We start from the raw sequence: 21,669 nt of genomic DNA, 5'->3' as shown, positions 1-21,669 counted from the left end.
AGGGACTAGAATGGGGATGGATGCTTTGGAGGCCACCATTCGACCCACTCATCGGGCATGGGGGCAAAGTGTGAGGGACAGTGTGAGGTCAGGCTGCCTGGATCACAGCCACAGCCACATTCCTCGCCATCTCTGTGACAATTTGGCATGTCCCGAGCTGTGTCCGCCTGTCTTCCTTTCTGAGCGGAATAGTAATCTCTGAGCACCTGCGAGAGGCCAGGCATGGAGTTAAGTGCTTTAGATGTGTTACTTTCTTCCCTCTCTAGGATGAGCTGGCCAGGTTCGAATGACCCCCTTTCTACTTTTCTGCACCCCCATTTTACAGATGGTAGAGGGAAGCCAGAGAGCTCTTGGTAAATAGCATCGCTGGGGGATCTGATCCTTTTATTTTGGGGGGGCATCCCAGCCTGACTTTGAAGGGGCCACAACATTTTTAACGATATCCCCAACTTCAAGGCACATAAGCCTGGCTTGAAAGAGTAAATGAATGAAAAACAGGATTACTGATCCATGCAGGCAGTGACGTCAGCAATCACCAGCCAAGCTCTGGGCTCTGCATCTGCACTGAGAGCTTGGCACAGATAACATCAGGGGAGCCCTGGAAGTGAAGTACCATGGTCCTGCCCATTTTACAGATGAGGAAAGTAAGGCTAGAGGATGTGAACTGCCACTGAGGAAGTGGCAGAGCTGGTGTCTGTGTGACCTCAGGGCCAGGGCTGTGATGTGTGACTCTCCTCTGTTCTCAGCTTCTCCCCAACCCTTAGCTGGCCCATTTGGGGGCAGGGAGACCCCAGGGCAAAAGCACCTGCAAGGTGGAAACCCTCCAACCAGTGTTGTTACTCTAGGTGAGGAGCCAGGCCTAGCCCCTCCATGCTAGGAGGCTACAGTTGTCAGGTCAGAAAAGGGAATTAGCTGCTGGGTGTCAATAGGTGCAAATTGCTGCACGCATTGGCGACTGGGAGCCCTGGTGACTCTATCAGTTCCTCAGACCATGAGGCCTTAATGACACCCCTGCCAACTATAAAAGAGGCAGCAAGTGACAGTAGGGAAGACAACGGAAGCAGGTTAATCTAATCTGAACACCCCACTGGGGTCTGGGGACCCCAAGGCCTGGCTCCTACTCCCTGTCATGGTAGCAAAGGGGTTGACAATAAAAGAGCAGCCTCCAGAGAGTAGGGCCTGGAATAGATGTAAGTTCAGGGGCCAGCACTATGGAATGCAAAACAGGAAATCACTTCTGTGCGGAAGTTGGGGGGAGAAGCAGGCTCTGCCTGCATAACACAAGTTTTGAGATCAGCTCCATTATTGTTACTGCGACCTGCTACCTACAAGGCATCTACCATCTGCCCAGTACTGCACTCAGCACTTTTAATTATCATTATCATTATATACTAATTTAATTTATAAAAACCAACTTTATTAAGTTCCTACTGTGTACCAACTACCAGCAGACACATATTAATTAGCAAACACTTATTCCACATTAATAACCATAATTCAATCTATTGTTATGTGCCAAATGCCATGCTAAGCCGTTTATTAGTTGTGACACTGTGGGTTTTTTTTAATGCCAATTATGTGCACTAGAACCATCATCACTGCTAATCCTCCTACCCTTCAAAATGGACACTGTTATTATTTCTATTTTGCAGTTGGGGACTTTGTTAGATTTGAAGCCATGTAAAGGAGACACTCCAGGTACTGCCCATTAAGCAGCACTTTCTGTATTCCTTGTATGCCCTTGTATTACTGCTAAAGTGTAGGTGTGGTTCTCTCTATTTCCTAGATGAGGAGATTAAAAATCCTAGGGAGCTGTGAATTGCAGAGCTGGAGGAAGCTCGGCTTCCTTCCCTCCTTTTTTGCCCCATGCTCCTGGGAGGCCTGAGGAGTTGGAAAGTGGAGGTCTGGCTTCTTGTGCAGCTCTGAGAGCTCCTGGGAGACTCGGGAATGCTCTTGCAACTTGGTGGACTCAAGGCTGGGTTCGCTAGTTGGAGAAATGGCATGAAGTGTGAATCTCTGGACATCCCGGTACAGAGCAAGAGGACTGGGTATAATTTTCAAGCAATGAGCTCATGCTGGCTAAGCTAGGGCTCCCTCGATTCCTATTAATGGTGCTTTTGTGAGAAACATGCAATATGAGAATCCACATCTCTTATACCCTGCAGACTAACTTCCTGGGTTAAAATCCCTGTTCTGCATGACCTTGGATAAGTTACTTAACCTTTCTGAGCACCAATTTCCTGAACAGAGAAGTAGGGACCCTCACAGAATCCACTTCATGGTTTCCTTGAGGATAAATACAAGTTAATACTTGTAAAATGCCTGGAGGGATGCTCAACTCCTTCCTGTAAGTATTAAATGGAGGGATGGGGCTAATCCTCATCTTCTGGAGCAGGGCTTCCAGCTCCCTCACTGCTGGCCACCCCCTCACTGCTCCACCTGCAAAGCATTCTGGGCTCTTTTTTCTTTCTCTGGATTCATCCCCGGGCTTCCTCTCCTGGTAGCCCCTAGGTGCCAGTTTCTGTTTGTTGATCGGCTAAATTCTGAGCCCAAGAGAAAAGCTAAAAGAGCTGTGTTGCATGATTATGGAGAATGAAAGGTCGCCAGAGTTGTGGCTTCGGGTCTGGAGGGCAGGTAGAGCCAGCAGGAGAGTCCATGTGCAAAGGAAGGAGAAGACAGTCATGGAGAAGGAGAGAGAAGGGTTGAGAGGGAAAGGAGAAGGAAGGACAGCGAGCGACCCCTCCTACTAGCCCTTTTGTTCCACTCGAACCTCAGTGGGCTGGCTGAGGCTCACCCTCATGGGGGAGGCAGTCTACTTCCATTCAGATGTTCATTGCATCTAGAAACACACTCCCAGACGCACCCGTAAATCTCACGTAATCTAACATCTGGGTATCTGGTGTCCCGGTCAAGTTGATACATAAAACTGTCACACCATTCCCTTAGCCCGCAGCAGATCCTGTGCCAGGGCTTCCAAGATCCTTTCTCATTCAAGCTCCCCAACCGGTCCTAGTCCTTATCCTCCCCAGGCTAGGGAAACTGAGACTCAGAGCTGTGAGTCCTCTCGGGGCCCCGTAGTGAGTGAGATCCTCATCCCAGAGCCACCCCTGCCACGAGCATCTTCCACAGGCCTCAGAGCTATGCAGCCCCTTCACGCCCCCTCAGACCTGACATGAGGGCCAGGGGCTCCCTTTAGAATGCTTTAGAGACAGCAGCTGTGACAGAGGACGACAAAGCAGAGGGACAGAATGAAGGAAGGGAGGAAGCTGTCAGCATCCGTGGACTTTCTGTGCCTAGATGAGAGCTATCCGAGGTTATTTTGTTACTTCCTCTCCTTTTGTATATACTTTAAAATTTCAGAACAAGCACATTTACATACAGATCCATGCAAATGCATACACATATGAACATTTATCATCTTGAAACCCATGTGCTCCTAAGAAAGCAGTGCAGTCTGCAGCACTCTGGGAGCCTGAGGCAGGGGAACTGTAAGTTCAAAGCAAGCCTGGACAACTTAATGATTTATGGAGACTCCAAAAGGCCGGGGAGGTGTCTCAGTGCAAAAGCCCTGGGTTCAACCTCCAGTAATGAAAAAGAGAAAGGAGAGGAGGAAAGAAAAGAATGGCGGAGGATTCTTCTCTCTGTCAGTCTCTCTCCACCCCTGTATCTCCCCCCACTTCTGTAAGAAAATGATAGCAGCTACCTATTTCCAGGGCTTCCTGAAGAGGCCTGAAAATTAGAGTAAACAAATTACCCATTACCAGGGAAGCTCCGTTCTCCCCCTTCTCCCTAGCAGATTCCCAGCTTCTTTCACCTCTAGGAGACATTTTCCAAGGTCACTAAATTAAGCCTTCAGACAATCGAAAAATTGAATCTCGGTACATCTATTTTCCTAACGAAATTTCTGCAGCGCCGATTGGGGCTGACAGGTGCTGCCGCGCAGCTCTCGGGGCTGTTCAGGTCGATTTGGCCGAGCGGGACAGCATCAGCTGGGATTGGAGGGAACATCTGAGCCGCCGGGGCCCCTGGGAGCTCAGTCCTTCCTCCTTGCCACTCTGAATGACTGTTCCTGTCTTTGTCGTTGGCGGCAGATCACCCTTTTCCTCCTCCTCCTCCAGCCTCATCCTCACCCCTGAAGCGTCTGGGTCACGCGCCTTTTCTTCAATTATTTATCAAACAGGCCTCGGCAATCATTGCAAACACGTTTAGGTGGGTCTGGAAACCCTGTTCCCTCTGAGAGCACTAATGATACCCCGGAATCACAGTCCAGGTCAGAGGGGAGGGGCAAGCTGCAAGCGCTGGGAAAGGGCTGTGTGAAGAAGGAAGGAAGCTCTGCTCTGGCCCCCCAGACCATGCAGCTGCCCCAGGCTGCCTGGCGGGGGACTGGCAGGGGTAGGGGCCACCTGGGAGCTTGGAGCCCGCGGACCTGGCCAATCCCACTCGGGAACTTTGCGGGGAGCTAGCTACATCCCCAGTCGGTGTTCCCCTCCCCTCCCCCACCTTCCTCACCTTTTAAATTGTGATATAGGGTCTTGCTGAGTTACCCTGGTCTGGCCTGTATATGAGATTCCCCTAACTGAGCATCTCAGGGTGCTGGAATAACAAGTATGGGCCACCATGGTTAGCTAGAAAATATTTTAATTTGCTTAGCAGTGAATGTAAGTGATGCTCCAGGAAGTCAGGCTGAGGAGCCACCGTAACTGGGCCTAGACACCCAGATAGGTGTGTGTACCTGTGCAGCTCCAGTGCCTCCCGAATGGAGGTGAGAGTGCTCAGGCAGGTCAGCCAACCCTTCTGTTCTGTAGTGTCTTCTCATCCACCAGACAACAATATAATGCTGTTTCTATTATTCCAGACATTGAGAAAACCAAATAAGATAGCTTCTAGAAATCACAAAACGTAATTCCTGGTAATAAGTACTCTGTGAGTGTTATCACAAACCATGATTAGTACTGTTACATCCACAAGCTTTCAGTGAGCATCTCTCTGTAGCTCTCCATGCTAAGCCCTCGTTGTCATGGCCTCTCCTAGCAGATGTGAGAAAAGCTTCTGTGGCAGTGCCTGATATTCCTGGTCCCTGTAAAATCATCGATTCTTAAGAATCCTTTCTCTCTCTTGACTTTCAGCTACAACTTTGTATTTCTCTTAGCTCTTTTGGCTTAATCCAGTTGCTCATCCCCAGATATGTTTAGCAGGGTGCTCTTGCTGCCTAACAAGTCAGCCCCAACTGAATGGCTTTACACAATAAACTCACTGTACCTTGCAGTTTCTGTGGCTCAGTAGCCCAGCTGGGTCCTGCAGCATGCCTTACGCTCTTGGGAGGGGCTGCAGGCTTCATGTCCAGGATGGCACACCCGTGTGGCGGCTGGCTTCCCACTGAGTCAGCGATCACAGGAAAACAGCCAGGAGGAAGCTCCATTGCGGGACATCACCCGCTTCGGCCCAGTTCTACCCAGGGAGAACTGGGAGGGAGCCACCACGGTTCAGGCAGAAGGGGCAGGAATCCAGCTCCCCACGGGAAGGGAGACTGTCAGAGAACTTGTGAGCATGCGTTGAAACCACTGTCTTCACTCCCATTCACTTCTAGACACCTGCCGAGTTCTTTGGTTCCCCAAGAAGTCATCTTCTCCTGTGAATCCCTGACTAGTGGTGGCCCTCCCTAGAGTGGTTTTCACTGGGTACAGGACAACTTGGCGTAATCCTAATCCAGTGGTAAGAGTGGAATCACAGAGGCCAGCAGTGTTGGTAGGGGACATGCTTTCAGAGAGAGAACCTTAAACTCCTTCCATCAAATCCTGTAAAGGATTTCTCCAAAGGCAGATTACCTCCAGTTTTAGTCATTATATCACTGACTTTTTTGCAATATTGAGGATTGAACCTAGGGCTTTTCCACTGTGCTGCATCCCCAGCCCTTACCTCCTTTTTTGAGACAGGTTCTTGCTAAGTTGCTTAATTGCCCAGGCTACACTGGAATTTGAGAGCCTGCTGCCTCAGCCTTCCAGAGTGCTGAGATAATAGGTATGTGCTACCACATCTAGACTGCTTGAACTCACCAACTTTCTTTCCCCTCTAAAAGTAAGGCACGCACCTTGAGAATCACTGCTGTTTGGCACTGTGGTGGGTCACCATCGCTGTCTTCAGTCAGTGGGATATAGAACAACAGGGGACACATTTCCTGTCTTTATTTCTTACAAGTCCTCAGCGTACATTCTCCCTATGTTCCGACTCTTCCTCCAATAGAACTGTGTTTCTTGCTTTTACTTAGCAGCCTGGCAATTTCCTTCTCCTCCTCCCCTACCTCCTTTTTCTCCTCTTCCTCATTCTCCTTCTCTGTGAGGCAAGAAAACTGAGCTTCAATACCAGGACCACCCATTGCCACCCCAGCGGCTCTTCGCTCCTGCATCTTGCTTTCCCGGGCCACCTTACACCTTCCCAGCACACATGTCCCTTTCTCCTATGCGTTGCTGACTTGTGCATATGATTCTTGGACATCTGTGTGGTGCTCAGACTCTTCCCAGGGACAAACTTTAGTAATTCATTGCCTCCTCTGTAGAACTGGGGGTGATCAGGATACCCAGCTTGCAGGCCAGGAAACTTGGGCTTAGGAGGGTCAGTAAGTCATCAGAGACACACAGTGGAAGAGGCAGGCTTGGAGCCAGGGTCTGCTGCCCCTAAGTTTATGTTTTTCCTACTGCATCCAACATGCACTGTCTCCCAGGAGCATGGAAGCTCTGTGAGGCTAAGCATTATGTCTTGCTCTGTTCTGCATCCCTTTGGCGTGTCCCTTGGTGCCTTAGGCATTCATTTCAGTTGAATGAGTGAATGAGAGAATGAATGAAGCCGTCTGTGAAACCGAAATGCTGTTCGCACAAGCATCCCACATCCAGCATTCGGATGTCTGGAAGTTAGCAGTATGGAGCCCTGTAAGCCTATGGACGCTGTGGCCTGAATAACAAGGGGATGCGAATATTTCCCTCTTCTCATAAATCTCATAAATCTGCATTGTTTGTGCTGAATAGGGCCCGTGTGTTCTGGTAACAAACACCAAGAGGCCCCCCAAAAAGGCTGATCTGGGACAGTATCCCCATTGAACGCTGGCCTGTGCTAAGTCTGCAGAATATTTAAATAAGGGGTTAATTTATAAAGTGAGCCACAGGAAAGTTTCCAGGATTGTTGTACACGTGTCTCATAAATCGGCACAAATTGAATCTAGGTTTCTGTGCCCGTCAGCTCCTAGGTAAACCACAATTTATTGAGAGGCGTATAGGTTGCCATCCAAGGAAACATAGTAAATGAGAAAAGTGTGTCCTCAGGAGGTCTGTAAACAAGGAGGGAGGCTGGCAGCAAGGGCACAAGAGTCCTAAATGTAAAATCCCCATCGCCGAGGATTCAGAAGTGCAGGCTGCTTTGTTGCAAACGAGATGTGGTTCCAGGAATTCTTTTTCTTTCTTGAACATTCCACTGACTTCTTAATAGACTAAGGCTTTTGTATGTGGCATGGAGAATTTATAGGTGCAGGGATGGAGTGAACGTAGACAAAGAGAATGTGAACCCAAGCATTTTGCATATGGCAGATTCTAAGACTGGTTTACCCAGAACCAAAATTATTATACAAAATATACACGGGAAGCACTACCTTTAATTATTACAATGAATATATAAATAGTCGTGCATGCATTCCACTTTAGTCTGAGCGAGCATCAGAGGAGTCCGTGTTTATTGAGGACCTTCCAAGTAACCAGCACCATGCTAAGTATTATATAGACTTGATTTCCAATCTTTTAAAGGATGCGGCCATTTCAGAGGCTTTTGCAGGGTGTTATTAGAATGGCTGTTATACAGAAGAGGAAAGGAAAAGCTCCAAAAATGAAACCCAAAGATCTTTACTTAAAAGATGGATTTAAATCCAATTTATCTCCCTCCAAAAGGCATTCTTTCATTATCATACTGGTCTTCCCCCCAACCTAAAAAAGCAAGCACCACCGTGCTAGTAAAATTTCTTTGCCTAACCAAAATTTTTTAATATTTTAATTTCTAGCTTTTATTTGTTTAGCTACAATATTCAAGATAATGCGGCAAAATAGCCTAGAAGTAAGTGGAGGTCTTAAACCTGCACAAAATTGGTAATGGGCAAATCTTTTTCTAGGGACTTGGACCAAAAATCACCTTAAAAGAGAAATGCTTTTTAAAATAAAACGTTCTCCTGGGTATATTAATGGAGCCGTTGTGTATTGAAGAAAGAGAAAGCAGAAGTTTGCTGTGCGTGTTGTGAAATCACACAATCAGAACACTTAAGAATGTTCATACAAGTTTTCACCCGTAGATTGAGCTAAAACTGGATAGTAAGTTCCATTGGTGAGACCAGTTATTATGGCCATTTCATCAAGGAAGAAACAGATGTGAGATGACTTATGTAAGAACGCATAGCAGTTCCCGAATTCAACTCACACTTCTCTGACCTCACACGAAACTCCAAACTACAGTAGAGGGAGAAACTAACATTAAATATTGCTAGAAAATTTTTAGGAAAATTTCAGACAAAAATTGTTTTGGTAGGAAAAAAGGCAGAATTCAAATCTTAATTCCATACACTTATTTCTGACATTTTATGTAAGTAGAATTTTCACTTGTATCCTCAGATATATGTGAGATTAACAAGAAAATGTAAAATTCTAAGACTACCTGAGCTGCCACTTCTTCAACGCCTTGTTATTCTTGTTCTCTTCAGTGTATTTCAACTCCAAAATACATAGTGACAGGAAAATTGCGTATTCAGATTGTCCTATTGATTCGTTGAGAAAATGACCTTGTATGCACACATGAAAATGAAGAGATCTATATCCGCTGCTGGACTCTCCTTTGTAAGGGGATGAGGGATAAGAGTGAAGAGCATGCATATTTTTGTTATCCAGATTTACTTTTCCTTTGCACAAATTAATAGGACATGGATGTGGGACCCCAACCTTGTAATGTTGTACAGGTATGGCCTGACCAAGGAGACCTAGCAGGGGCTACATGTGAGGTTAAAACCCTGTGCTCCATTTGCAAAGCACTGACCCCATCCAGAGATAGGAGGTTCTCTTTGTGATTTGGAAAATGATTTTCTTGGGGCAGAATTCTCTGTGGGCTCATTCACACAGGTGCACGCCCCCAGGACCCACCAGAACTGCACAACCAATGTTCTAATAAGAAGGGGTCCCACACTGACATTTTCAGACACCTCTGCCCATTGCCATGTTTAATAAATCATACACATCAGTTGCCAGTTTTGAGTGTTACACAGCTCCCGTCCTTGTTCCAAGTGTGCAAAAGCAGTGCTTCATTTAATTCTCATGATGACCTTGAGGTGGGTGGCATTCGGCTATTTGGTAGGTGTAGAAAGTGATGTGTAGAGATTCTGTAGCAGCTTCCCTAAGATCGGGCAGCAAGTAAATGGCAGAGATGGGGCTGGAACCCAGGATCTCTGATCTAAATTCAGATCTGCTTCATTGTTTTATGCATCCAAAGCCCCTGTGGTTTGGACTCCAGATCACAGGACTGAGATGAAATAGAATTTCTTAGCATAGAAGCCAGGCAGTAGATGGGCCTTTGCCAAGAACTGCCCCCGCCCCAAGGCAGGGATCAGCAGAAAGTGATGAGAGAGGGAAGGTGAAGTGTAACAGAAGAGAGGAACTAAGAGGCTGAAGTTGGTCTCTAGAACAGAAGAATTGCTTCTCAGTCTTTCACAACAGAAACCCAAGCCCAGATTGTGTTGGCAGAGGTTCCAGAATTGCACGTTGCACTTTACCATTTAGAGAGGGAAGAGGGTGGGGGAGAGGGAGAGGAAGGAGAACTAGCATGTAGAGACTTTAAAAACTGGTTGACTATATGTAAATGGCTTTTATTATAACTACTAGGCTGAAACAGAAGACTTGAGCTGTGGAAAATGTCACTTGCTCTTATCACGGTTCATAGAGATTACCTTTCAACGCGAGTTTCATTTTCATTTCTTCCAACACTTAGAGAAGTGCGTGAGGCAGTGACTCCTTTATTTCCTAATCCTCACCAGCACCTTGCTTCTTCCCCTGTGTTTTGTGTCATTCTGTATGATGTTGCATCAAGGCAATTCACGGCAGCGGTTGAACCAAAAGCAATTTAAGTCAAAAATGGACAAATATGGATGTCATTTAGAAGGCTTGTTCAAAGGCCTTTGACATCACTCAAAGCCTGAACACTTCTCAGCACCGAGACACTTTTTATTTGCCAGCTAGGTGAGATTGGAGATTGAATACAGACCTCTTAGGGAGGCAGCCACGTGGTTCTAGCCTAGAAACCATTTCTTGGTAAAGCGAGGATTTGGTGTTACATACCAGGAAAAATTGATTGATCTGAAACCAAAGTGAATTTCCAAGGTGAATTTATATCTATTACTTGCATTTGGGTATTTGTAATAATAATAGCCACCAGCTATGGATATTTGCTATATATGGGCATGACTTTAGGAGCTTTGTATTTCTTTCAGTTAGTTTTCATAATCACCACACATAGAAATGCCAGTGAACATTAATACTTAAAGGAAAGTGTTGCTGCCTTCATTTCACAGGTGAGAAGGCCACATCTCTGACCTTCTCAAAGGCACAGATACCTGCGCAGGTCATTTTCCCTCATGATGCTCTTGTCTCAACTTCAGACAGACTGGATGGTGAGAACCCAGAGCCACTGTGGCCGTGCACCCACTCTGGGACACTGGGGGCTTGGCACCCCCCTCTCCACCTCTGCCAGGCTGTGCTGTGGCAGGTGGCAATGTGGTCTGCAGGGGGTGTGCAGGGCAGGTGGGGTCACTCCCAGGAGGCAAAGCTGAGAGTCACAGCACAGGAAGGTGACAGCCGCTGCACTGCAGAGTGAGGGGAGGAAAGGGGTGGTGACTCTGCCTGGTGAAGAGATGATGGGCCACTTCCCAGATGCTGGAGGGCCAAGAAGCCCATTTCAGGGAGACTTAGCGGTTCCTGTAGACTGATTCCTAGAGACAACCCGAGACACCATTGAGTCTTAAAGTGGTGAGCCTTACATAAAAACCCAGGTTAGGGAATTTTCTCTGACTGCCAAAGGAATAAAACCAGCGTAAAAAGCAAATCCGCAAAGATGACATACTATAAGATTCCATTTATGTAGCATTCAGGTTGTAGCAAAATTACAGCAATGAAGAACCTGGGGCGTCCTGGTGGGGATGGAGAAGTTTTGAGTGTTGACTTTGTCCATGCCAATGTGCTGGTGGTGACACTGCACTGGGGTCTTATGAGATGTCACCATTCGTGTGACTGGGTCAAGGGACATGGGATAGCTGTGTTATTTCATACAAGTTCCTGGGAATCGAGTATTATCTCTCAACCAAAACTTTAATCAAAATGCAAAGAATAACTGAACATTTTTGGGAAGATTTAAAATTTAAAGAAAATTTAAATCAGCCACAAGACCACAGCTAGAGAGAGTCACCCTTTCTGTTTTGGTGTAGAGAATGTATCTCCTCTCAATCCCCCATCTCCACTGAGTTCAAATGTATGACTTGGAGCAGTTTGGGGGGGGGGGTGTTTGCACCTATCTGGCTTTGTAATATCCAGTCTTTATGCATTCTCAGAAAGGCCCGAAGGCTGTGCTGAAACTGTTGCCTTGGCTGTGATTCTGATAAAAAGGCCATGATGGGATCCCCTTCCAAAGAGCCCGAGAGATCACTGCAGATGAGGAATGGATGCATTTTATGTGCAGAGCTATGACCTTTTTTTTCCCCCTTCTCATGCTAATAGGTGTTAAGATTTTGCAATAAATATTACTTATTGCTGTTAATTGGACCACATGCCAGACTGTCAGAACATGTTTATTTTCTCATTTTAATTTCTCAAAGTTTTTGCAGTTATGGGAAGCAGGAAAGCAATAGGATAAGGTTAGTTTGGGGTGTACCAGATTTGGACTCTTCATCCTGGTTGATATTCCTACTGAAGGATCGATAAATTGATTAAGATCAATAAATTAGGGCTGACAAATGGCTTAGAGGGCACCTGGAAAACCCAGCTCCAGTACCACCCCACCGTAATTTGGAAGTCGTTTCTCTGAGTGCCTTAATTTCCAGGTGCCTCGACATGACCTCTCAACCCCAGGAGCTACCCAAACCTCAAGGCAGGTGAGACAAAAAGCCTACATTTTCTTCCCCTTATTATCACTTAGTAGCTTGGTAACTTGAGGAAGTTGTTCTATTTTTCTGATCCTCCATCCCCTTACCTTTCCAAGCCTGTTTCTTTATTTTTCAAGAGAGTTAATAAGTTGCTTGGTATTTGGAAGTTCAAATGAGTCAACATACGTGAACATGCGTTGCAAATACAAAATTGTGTCCAAGAGTGACTTGCCATCATTATGAGGTGGAAGGAAGCATTGTGCACAGCCAGTGCCTCCCTGTTGGTCTCAGTGGGGGCTCATAGAATAATTTCAATGCAAAATAATTACCATCACTAATCCTGGCTGCACATCCATAACTCTGTGGCGTGAAATAGTCCTAAAACTCTTTGCACTTGCATTTTTTAATGTGTGGTTCTTGAAGAGAAATTATATGCAGGCCTGAGAAGAGAAGCTATAAGGCAGGCATAAAAACACTATTTGATATGATTGGCACGTGATGCTGTGGTTGACAAATGTTAGGGTCCTCCTGTAATCACTGTAGAAGTTCTCACGGCTGGGCTTGAAGGGAACAGAGGCATGTTGTGACACCACCTCTACCTGCAGCTTATTTCTTAGTATCTACAGAGCCCATGGTTTGTTTTGCATTGTTTGTTTCAGCTGAGCAGGGCTTCTCACGGTCATCTAATCAGTCTTGACACTCACTGTCCAACAGAGTGCTTCCTCTTCTATGATATGCCTAGGAATTCCCTAACTTCCTGTGATCTCCTTAAATTCACAATCTGGTTCAATAGGTCTATGCTAGTCCTGAGAGTCTGTGCTTCTTACAAATTTACAAGCCCTGAAGTGATGCCAGAATTGTTGGACTGAGGATCACACTTTGAGTAGAATCATCTCCATGTTGTTCTCAACATAGACAGCACTGCTGGTTTGGGTGTTTTCGGAAATGAGTAGGGACATTTGGTGACCCCTGGCTCTTAGTGGAAGGGATCCGCCAGTACATTCTGTGATGTTATAGATAGTCCAAAACAAGAAACTGCCTAGGAGCTGCTAACCTGTGCAGTGATCACGGGACATTCGTGTCAGTGGAAAACTTACTTGTTGTGCTCTCAACCCAGAACTCACTTTGCTTTGCATAGAAACACAGTGTGCATTGAGTCTTTTCAGGAATGCAAGACTTTCTAAATCAACAGAAGATTGTATTGGATTTTGTGACAACTTTGTCCAAGATGTGGTGGGCATCTTGGAAAAATCATGTGCTGTTGCACTCTTTGATAGTTGCCTGGTTCACCGTGACCTGGGATTTGTCTACAGAGGTAGTCATTATGATCAGAGCAATTGGGCAGTGGAGTCCTGGAGCTGCTCTTTGCAGCTCAGGAGAGTAGGTTTTGTCTATTTCTGCTCATACCTGTTGGCAGCTTGAAATTGACCACGGCAGAGCATTGACATCATGAAAAGCAGTGCTACCAATCAGGGTTAGTTGTTTTTATTTTTTTCATTTCCAAAGAACTGGTTTATCATTTCATTTTCAGTATAAAAATAGAGTTAACCCTTATTTCAAAGTTCTAGTAAATGTTGTCTTGTGCTTTGAAATGCAAACCTACAAGTAAATGCTATGCCAACATTTGAGTGTTTCATTCTGAGCCTGTGGTACAATCCCATCTGAGCAGTTAGCTTTGAAAATGCATATTTTATTAACAATTACTTTTTCTCTATTTTATAGTTGAGATGTTATATTAATTTTAGTTAATTATGTGTGTGGGTAGCCCATGTTATTCATGAATTTCATTTCAGGATGTTAATAAAGGGTTATAAAATTTCTTTTAAAAAGAAGGTCTTGGATTGCTGGGCTTGAATAGCAATGATGTAATTAACCACCAGGCAAGGCTGGCAGCCATGTGGGACACTAGGCTCTCCTCTTGGAAAGAAGGAATGTGGGAATCACACTATGAAGTCAGATCATGATCGGCACATGCCCTTCTTCATGCTGAGGAAGGCCCATGCTGACTCTAGATCCCTTTGTAGAACTGTGTTTTAAACCTAGGTTAGAGTAAGCAGCAGTATAGCTAATAAAATAATCCAGGGGGAGTTAATTCTAAACAGATTCAGGGAGGCAGGAATAGGATGAGAAAGAAGCCAAAATTGATTAGAAATCAAAATTGATTGGAAAAGGATATATAAAATACAAGGGAGGGTGGTGAAGATAGGTTGAAAAGAAAGAATTCCCTTCCCAAGAAATAAAGAAGTATGAAATAGAACCTGACCTAGAGAAGCATGTGTGTGTGTGCGTACACATATGCACACACGCACAGTTCCGCAGGCTGGGTGGGGAGAAGGACAGTTTGTGACACAGCTGGCTGTCTCACCCTAAATGCTACAAACATTGCACTCACGGATGATCTTTGCTTTTGGCACTCGTCCCTGTTTTTAATTTTTTTTTTTTTGGCACCATAGAAATGTTTCCATAAATAGTGCATTTAATGGAGTCTGTTACTTTATTACTGTCAACTACTATAACTATAGAGGAAAATTCAATAAACACAAAAGCCGAGATCAGAGCCCAGAAGGCTTCCAATTCCAGATCCTTCCCAGGCTTTAAGTAATGGAGGAGCCTTTCTATTTCTTCACCTATGAAAGTCTTACTTTTTGGAATAGAGGAGCCACTTGGTTCCATGCCTGGTTGGTAGTAAATGTGCAACCAGATTTGGGAGACTTCGTTGTTAGGGTGACTGTTAGGTTGGCTTGCAACTCCTTCCTGTGCTGCTAAGATGTGATGTTCTGGTCAGGACAGGAGATGACTGTTAGATTTGCCTGCGCTTTAAGCACTAGCAGACTTTGCAGGCAGCAAACCCACGAATGAAATGTTAGGATTCTTTGCCATGAAATAATTGGAAATCACTTGCTCAGCTACAACAGGGATCCAGAGTAAAGAAGGAAGTAAAAATAAAGAGGGGTAAATATATGAGAAAGTGAACAAATCAAAGTAATTGAGGAGCAAAATACTTTATTCCCTCTGCCTGGCTCAGCATGGATGCAAACAATATTTAAGTAAGTCCGCAATACAGAGGCAGCCGATATAACTGTTGCTTCAAATATTTAGCCTGAGCCAAAAGTAATTTTTTTATTATTTTTTTTAAAGTTTGATTTACTGACCTTTGGTGCAATCACTATTTTTAGAGGTTGGCTCGTATTTTTAATTTGTTTTCTCTGAAGCGCCGGATCCTTACTAGTGTTTCAGCTGTCCACTCCATTCCTAATGGCAGAGCAACACTGAAAAGCATAATTACATTTCCTAATTATGTGTAATTAGGCAAAACCCAGATGATGTATTCAATGTGCTCTCAGAATAGCCAGGGGTCAAGGACTGTTGGAATTCAGTAACATTTTTATAAATAAGCTGGTGCGTTATTTAACGCTGGGGTTCAAGGTGGGCTGGGTGCCGTGTAGACCAATATAATGGTTGAAATATATGGCATTCATTTATTTAGCCAAGTAAAACTATAATTGATTCTCCACCTCCTTACCCTCCTCTCTTTTTAAAACCAGAGTGCAGATTTGCTATTCCCAGCCCAAGTGAGCCCCTCTAAACTCAGAACCATAAAGTTCTGCTTACTGACAGCCTAAGTGATATTTATTTTTTCAAAGCTTAATCCTTTTGAAACATGGAGAAATAAATACATCCTCTTATCTACCATATGCCTGGGATGGGAAATAAATTCTTATTTTTCTGCGGTGTGGTACTGGTGGGCTACAATGAATAATTTGAGCAGTCTCGCTGAAGATAATAGGGAAGCCGTCTGTATTACCAGTGATAATTATGAATCTCATAATAGAAAACATCCCATGCCTGAACATCAATCAGGGAAGATAAACAATGGGAAATGATAGGTGTACAAAGGGGAAAATGGCAACGGCACACATGGAGGGAAAGACCGCAGAATTCTGGCGAGGTTATAAATCATAGAGTCAAATAATTTCCATGCAATTAATATACTCAAATCAAAACACAGGTGTTTAAAGAAAGATTCTGCAGACTTAAGCCGGGGACCTGGCTGCCTCATAGGATTTATCCAGTAACTTTAGAGCCATCCTTCTTCACGATTCTTGTATGTTCAGCCCTAGCTGGAGTTAGCTGGGGCATCAGCTAACAATGTCACCATGTGAATTGACCTCATGACCTCACACCAGCTCACCAGGGACCAACCATACACCAGAGAGGCCAGAGCTAGTGGTGGCTAACTGCAGAACAACAAAGACTGGCTTATTGAGGCAGGAAGTCTAACTTCCTTGCCCACTCTGAAAGCCTGTCCCCAGCCATGCGGACACAGCCCAGTGAAGAGCTTGGCAAAGCTACAGACAGATGGAAGCCTGCATTCCAAAGGCTCCTTGTCCCCTCCTGTTTAATAGCCCTGCATCCATACACGTTCCTATCTGGCTGTCCTTTTGTTTAACCCAATACCAAGGTACTTCTATGGACTGCTCTTATTAAAAAAAAAAAAAAATTAAAAGGAACCCATTGGTAACTGTGAGAGAATACTGTCTTCCTAGCCTACTATTGCTATTTAAAATGAAAGATGATACTGCTTGACTAATTTATTTACTGCATGATGAGCAAAGACCAGTAAGATTTCTAGCCTCTCCTCGTTTTTACCTGCATGTGAAAATTCCCAGCCCCTGGCCCATACGGACATGAATTCAAACACAATCTCTCCATTGTGCCCCCTGTTTAAGAACAGCGGCTTGATTTGAGTCAATTGTCAAATATGTTCTAAAGGCTGCAAAATAGACTGCTGGGTTTTGTTTTCTAGGCTTAATATAATATTTTATAAAACATACTTTTAAAGAAATATATAATTTTTCCCCAAAAGCAAAGGTTTTCCCATGCCATATAATTTGCTAAGTGTGGCTTTGCTCTGTTGTAACCATAATTGATAGTCAGTCTCCACGAGGCAAAAAGTAACTCCAAGCTATGATTAAGTAAGTAATGGACAAGGAAACTAATATTCCCGGAAGGATGGCCTTCCAGACACTCATTTTAAGTGACAGAATGGTTGAGATTGGGATGTGCAGTCTTGTACTAATTTAACTGAGTTGTGGGTAATCAAGAAAGACCTTATAAGCTGGGATATCTGGGTAGTTAGGACAAGCAGCTGAGAGAGTGGATATTGTGTGTCTACATTTTAATGAGACTGTGCCTCATTTTCTCCATTTAAGGTAAATGGGTGTGTGTGTCTAAATAATTGTGCCACCAGTTTTTCTCCTGAAATAATTCATTCCGAAGGAGAGTCCTCTTCCAGGGCTAACTGATTTGAAGGCAGCACTCTGTAAGTGGCCGGTTGGGGAGGCATGGAAGACTGGGAAAAGTACACCCTTTGGAATCAGGCAAACCTGGATTTGAGTTTAGACATAGGGATAAAGGAGCTGTGTGACTTGGGAATGTTTTTGATGTTGTTGTTTAATTTTTAATTTTGAAGTAAATTTTGGCTTCCAGACAAGTTGTGTAAGGAGTGCAGAGAATTCCCCTGGACCCTTCACCCAGCTTTCCCTAACGCCAACAAGATGCATTTTTCAGCACTGAGAAATTAACATTCATACATAGCTATTAACCAGATTCAGACTTTAACCAACAGACTTGATTTGGATGTGATTGTGTCTCCACTGACACCCTTTTACTGTTCCAGGACCCAATCCAGGGTTCCACACTGCATTTAGTGTTCTGTCTGATCCTTTTCCACTTGCATCTGTTATGGATATGTAAATATTTTATTGGATAGGTCATCATACAATATCCCTATGTATTTGGTTGCTCCAACTGTTCCTCTTTGGCAGCTGGGCTCTCTCAGGTTGGCTCCTGTTCCCTCTCAAGTGGCCCTTCTTGTTCTGCATTTCCTTCCTTTTTTTGATAGTGTGAGAAGGTACAGCTCAGCTTGTATTTCCCTGTGCTGGTTTAAGTGCTTCTCCAAGGAAGTGCTTCTCCCGTTCCTTTTGTTGGAGAATCACCTGTGGAACCTGGGTGCTGGGTGTACTCATTTCTGCTGGGGTGTCATTGGGCAGAGTTGGAAATGTAATATGTATACTAACTTATGCATGTACAGTGCACCCTCGAATTATGACCGGCCTGATATCCAAACAACTTGGGTTGCAACCAGAATTTTAGTTTTAACTTATGAACAAAGTCTTGAGTTATTACCTGAATGCCAGCCACTTGTGCTTCCAGATGGTCTCAGACACAGATTTTAACCCTTAAAGAGTCCTGACAGCATCCTTTCCTATATCGATTAATTGAGGAATCCTGGGCCAATGTCTCTCTAAGGACACTGAGATCTTCCTGTATATAAGAGAGACTTTGAAAGCAGTATAGATGCCTGTGCCTTCAAAAGACCACCCTGAGTTACAACCAGCCCTCAGGAATTAATTGAGTTCATATGTCAAGGGTCCACTGTACTACATATATCCCTATGTCTCTATGTATATTGGATATTTCTATATCCAGTATAGACACATAATTTTTGTGGAGCTGGGGACCAAAGCCAGGGCCTTAGGCACACTGTGTTCCCACTGAGATATACCCCCAGCCTAGAATACATTAAATTACACAAACACACACATATACACACATGTTCTAATATGAATTTGTATCTCATTCCAGTACAACGCAGAGTGTATTCCAGTAACACAACACAGTTTGTTCTAGCTTTGCTTTGGGATGCTACTGAGTGTCTAACTCTCAGTTTCTTCTACAAGATGGAAATAATAATAACGGTAGAGGTTGGGAAAGCATGGTCAATTATAAAAATGATAGCTGTTTCTTAAAAAAACGAAGTAAAATAGTTGTTTCTTCTGCTGTATTGACATCCATCCTATAGGATGTCGCGACTCTTCCCATTGGGAAGTGGAGTCTGCTTCCCCACCATTTAAATTGGGGTGACCTTGTGACTTGCATTGGCCAGTGGAACCTTGGCGAAGATGTCACAAGCAGAGACACTGCAAGCTTTGGGATCCTGGAACTCTGTCTTTTGTTGCTTACCACCCTGACACCACCGCATGAGCAAGCCTGAGCTAACCTGCTGGAGAAAAACAGGACACGTGAAGGAAATCTAGTTGCCACAGCTGACTTGCCAACCCGTAGGACATGAGGGCATTCTAGGGTCGTGCAGCTGTCAGCCACACTAGGAGCTGACTCCAGATGCATGAGAGGGCCCAGGAGAGATCATGGCACCCACACCAGAAAGAGGCCAGCCATGCACAGAGTCGGAAATGACCAAAAATGGTTAATCCTTTACTCACTGAATTTTACAGAGCCTTATCATGTAGCAAAGCTTACAAACACAGCAGGACTAGAGTTGATGTATAGAAAACAAGTCACACATGAACCTTTTACAAAACTGACTCACCAGAAGTGCTAGTTTTAGCTGTGGATGTTGTTACTTTTGAGGAAAACTTAAAGTCCCCCTGTTTGCCCCCAAATAGCATCCCAATCAGTATAGTAAAATGAACTGTGTTTGTTAACTGCTGGAACCGGATGTTTGGACTGGACCAGTGCCTTCGGAAAGAGCCACTGCTAAAGCAAAAGGCTCTGGATATTTCTCAGCTCATACTGAAACAGAGCTCAGTAGATGTGGAGCAAGCGGTGAGCGCTGGGAAAGCTGGGGAGTGGTAAGGGCTTTATCTGGGGTAGCCTAAGGGTATAGGGAGCCCAGCCCGGTACAGAGAGGAAAGAGAGTGCCGAGGCAGAAAGCGTGAGAGCATCCAAGCAGGCCACATTTAGCCTAATTAACAAAATGTGCCTAGGGCTGACCCCGGAGCAGAAAGTGAAGCCTAGATCAGTCTTCTTCCCTTCTACCAATAAGGTAAGGATGAGGTTGAACCACCAGTTCTCAGTCCCATAGAAGATTCCCGAAATAGACGGGCATTAAACAAACAGACCTCTCCATTCTTTTTTCTCCTCTCAGATTCTGTATTTCCTTAATGACCTGATGCATCTGTTTAGCACAGTTTTTTATCCATGCAGATAAGGGACTGTGTACTTCCTTTTCTGCTGGTCTTGATCCTATTTCTGTTTAGTGGCAATAGTGCTAACAAACATGGGCTAAAATAACTCACAAAAGTGCAGCTGCCTTGAGTAGTAGCAGGATGGACAACGGCTGTATTGCAGTAGGCCTGGCCACTGGAGGAAGGTCAGTGTTCTTGGCACGGCTGTGCATGGTCTGGTTGGTATCCCATGGAGGATGACTTCCGTAACCATTCAGATCTCCCTGCTCAGCCACCCTTCTGCCCGCACGTACAAGGCCAATCCAAACCTTATGTTTTTTCAAAGTGATTTCTTTTTCTCTGCTCTCACCCATTTAGAGTTATTTTCATTGTTGAAAGGTTAGCGTGCTTCCCAAAATAAGAATCTGAATAAAGAGAGAAGAGTGCTCATGGTAGCCAACCTCTAAGATGGCCTCAGTGCCCCCTGACCTCCTGGATTCCATGCACTAGCGGGGTCCCCTCATCCTATGAAAAGGACTAACCTTTGTAACTGACAAGGAAATGACACTGCTCAGCCTCTGGGGCTAGATGGCAGGACGTTGAGACTTCTGCCTTCCTCTCTCATGGATTACTAGCTAGGGAGGAAATCAGATGCCGTGTTGTGAGGATGCTCAAGCAGTATCTTGGAAAGCACCACTGGACAAGGAATCAGACCTCCAACCAATAGCCAGACCAACCTGGCAGCCCTGTGAGCACGCCGTCATGGAACAGGCCCTCCAGCTCCACTGAAGCATTCCCATGACCACAGCTGAATCCAGTATCTTGCCTTAGGAGAGACCCAAGCTAAACTGTCATCCAGTTATCAAATGTCTCTTGCCATTTAAAAATGCTAAATTTTAGAGTAATTTGTTACCCATACGAACACAACTCATTTGCACTGCCTACAAGATAAATAATCCAACAGTTGAACGGCTATTAAAATGAAGGAATATGTAGAAGTCCCTAAATATTTTCGCTTGTCTTTTGAGTTTAAAAACTTCACGTTTGTTGATTGGAACTTTTACAAGTTCATAAATTCCTCCTCCTCATACCTGCATCTGTCACTTTCAGAAAAAGATGTTTTGTGGCAAGATTCTTTTGCCTCCCCAGTAAAGGACATCTTAGAAACTGGTCAGATGTGATGCAATTGATATCTTGACTGTCTTAGGTATTGACTTGCCCGGGGTAAAAAAAATAGTGATGCTGTGCCTCAGTTTCCCCATCCGTGAAATGAAAATAACAGATAGAGTTAATGTGAGAATTTAATATTGGTCAGTGCCATACATAACCATGGCAAACACATAGTAAATAGTAGGTGGTATTTTCATTTCATAACTTATCATTATTTATTGATTGACTGTTTGTTAAAACCCAGAAATCCAGTTGAAATAAATTCTTCATAACCAAAATTGCTAAAACCCTATTACTGATCTCTATTCTTCACAGATCCTCTTAGGCAGAACAGTTGCATATTTTTCTCATCAAGGATTTTATGGAAAAAATAACAAACAAACC

At 44.4% G+C, this 21,669-nt stretch overlaps 1 protein-coding gene across 4 annotated transcripts in view; it reads left to right on the top strand.

Annotated features, from left to right (window-relative positions):
• The window catches only part of Wwox (WW domain containing oxidoreductase), a 930,576-nt gene that overhangs the window by 599,825 nt on the left and 309,082 nt on the right, over positions 1-21,669 (top strand). For 2 of the 4 annotated variants that reach the window (XR_015450909.1, XR_015450905.1), the window contains exon 8: positions 1-21,669. This exon is cut by the window's left edge and continues 308,209 nt beyond it; it is cut by the window's right edge and continues 73,066 nt beyond it. The exons of the other annotated variants lie outside the window; for them this stretch is intronic. The gene's annotated coding sequence lies outside the window, so the exon portion shown is untranslated. 4 annotated transcript variants of the gene reach the window in all.

The sequence above is a fragment of the Heterocephalus glaber genome, unplaced genomic scaffold (genome assembly GCF_053883595.1).
Source record: "Heterocephalus glaber isolate CG9 unplaced genomic scaffold, H.glaber_assembly_v1.0 deba00000071, whole genome shotgun sequence".
Classification (NCBI taxonomy): Eukaryota; Metazoa; Chordata; class Mammalia; order Rodentia; family Bathyergidae; genus Heterocephalus; species Heterocephalus glaber.
Note: the sequence above shows the minus strand (reverse complement) of the source record. Positions and strands in the feature narration are given on the sequence as shown.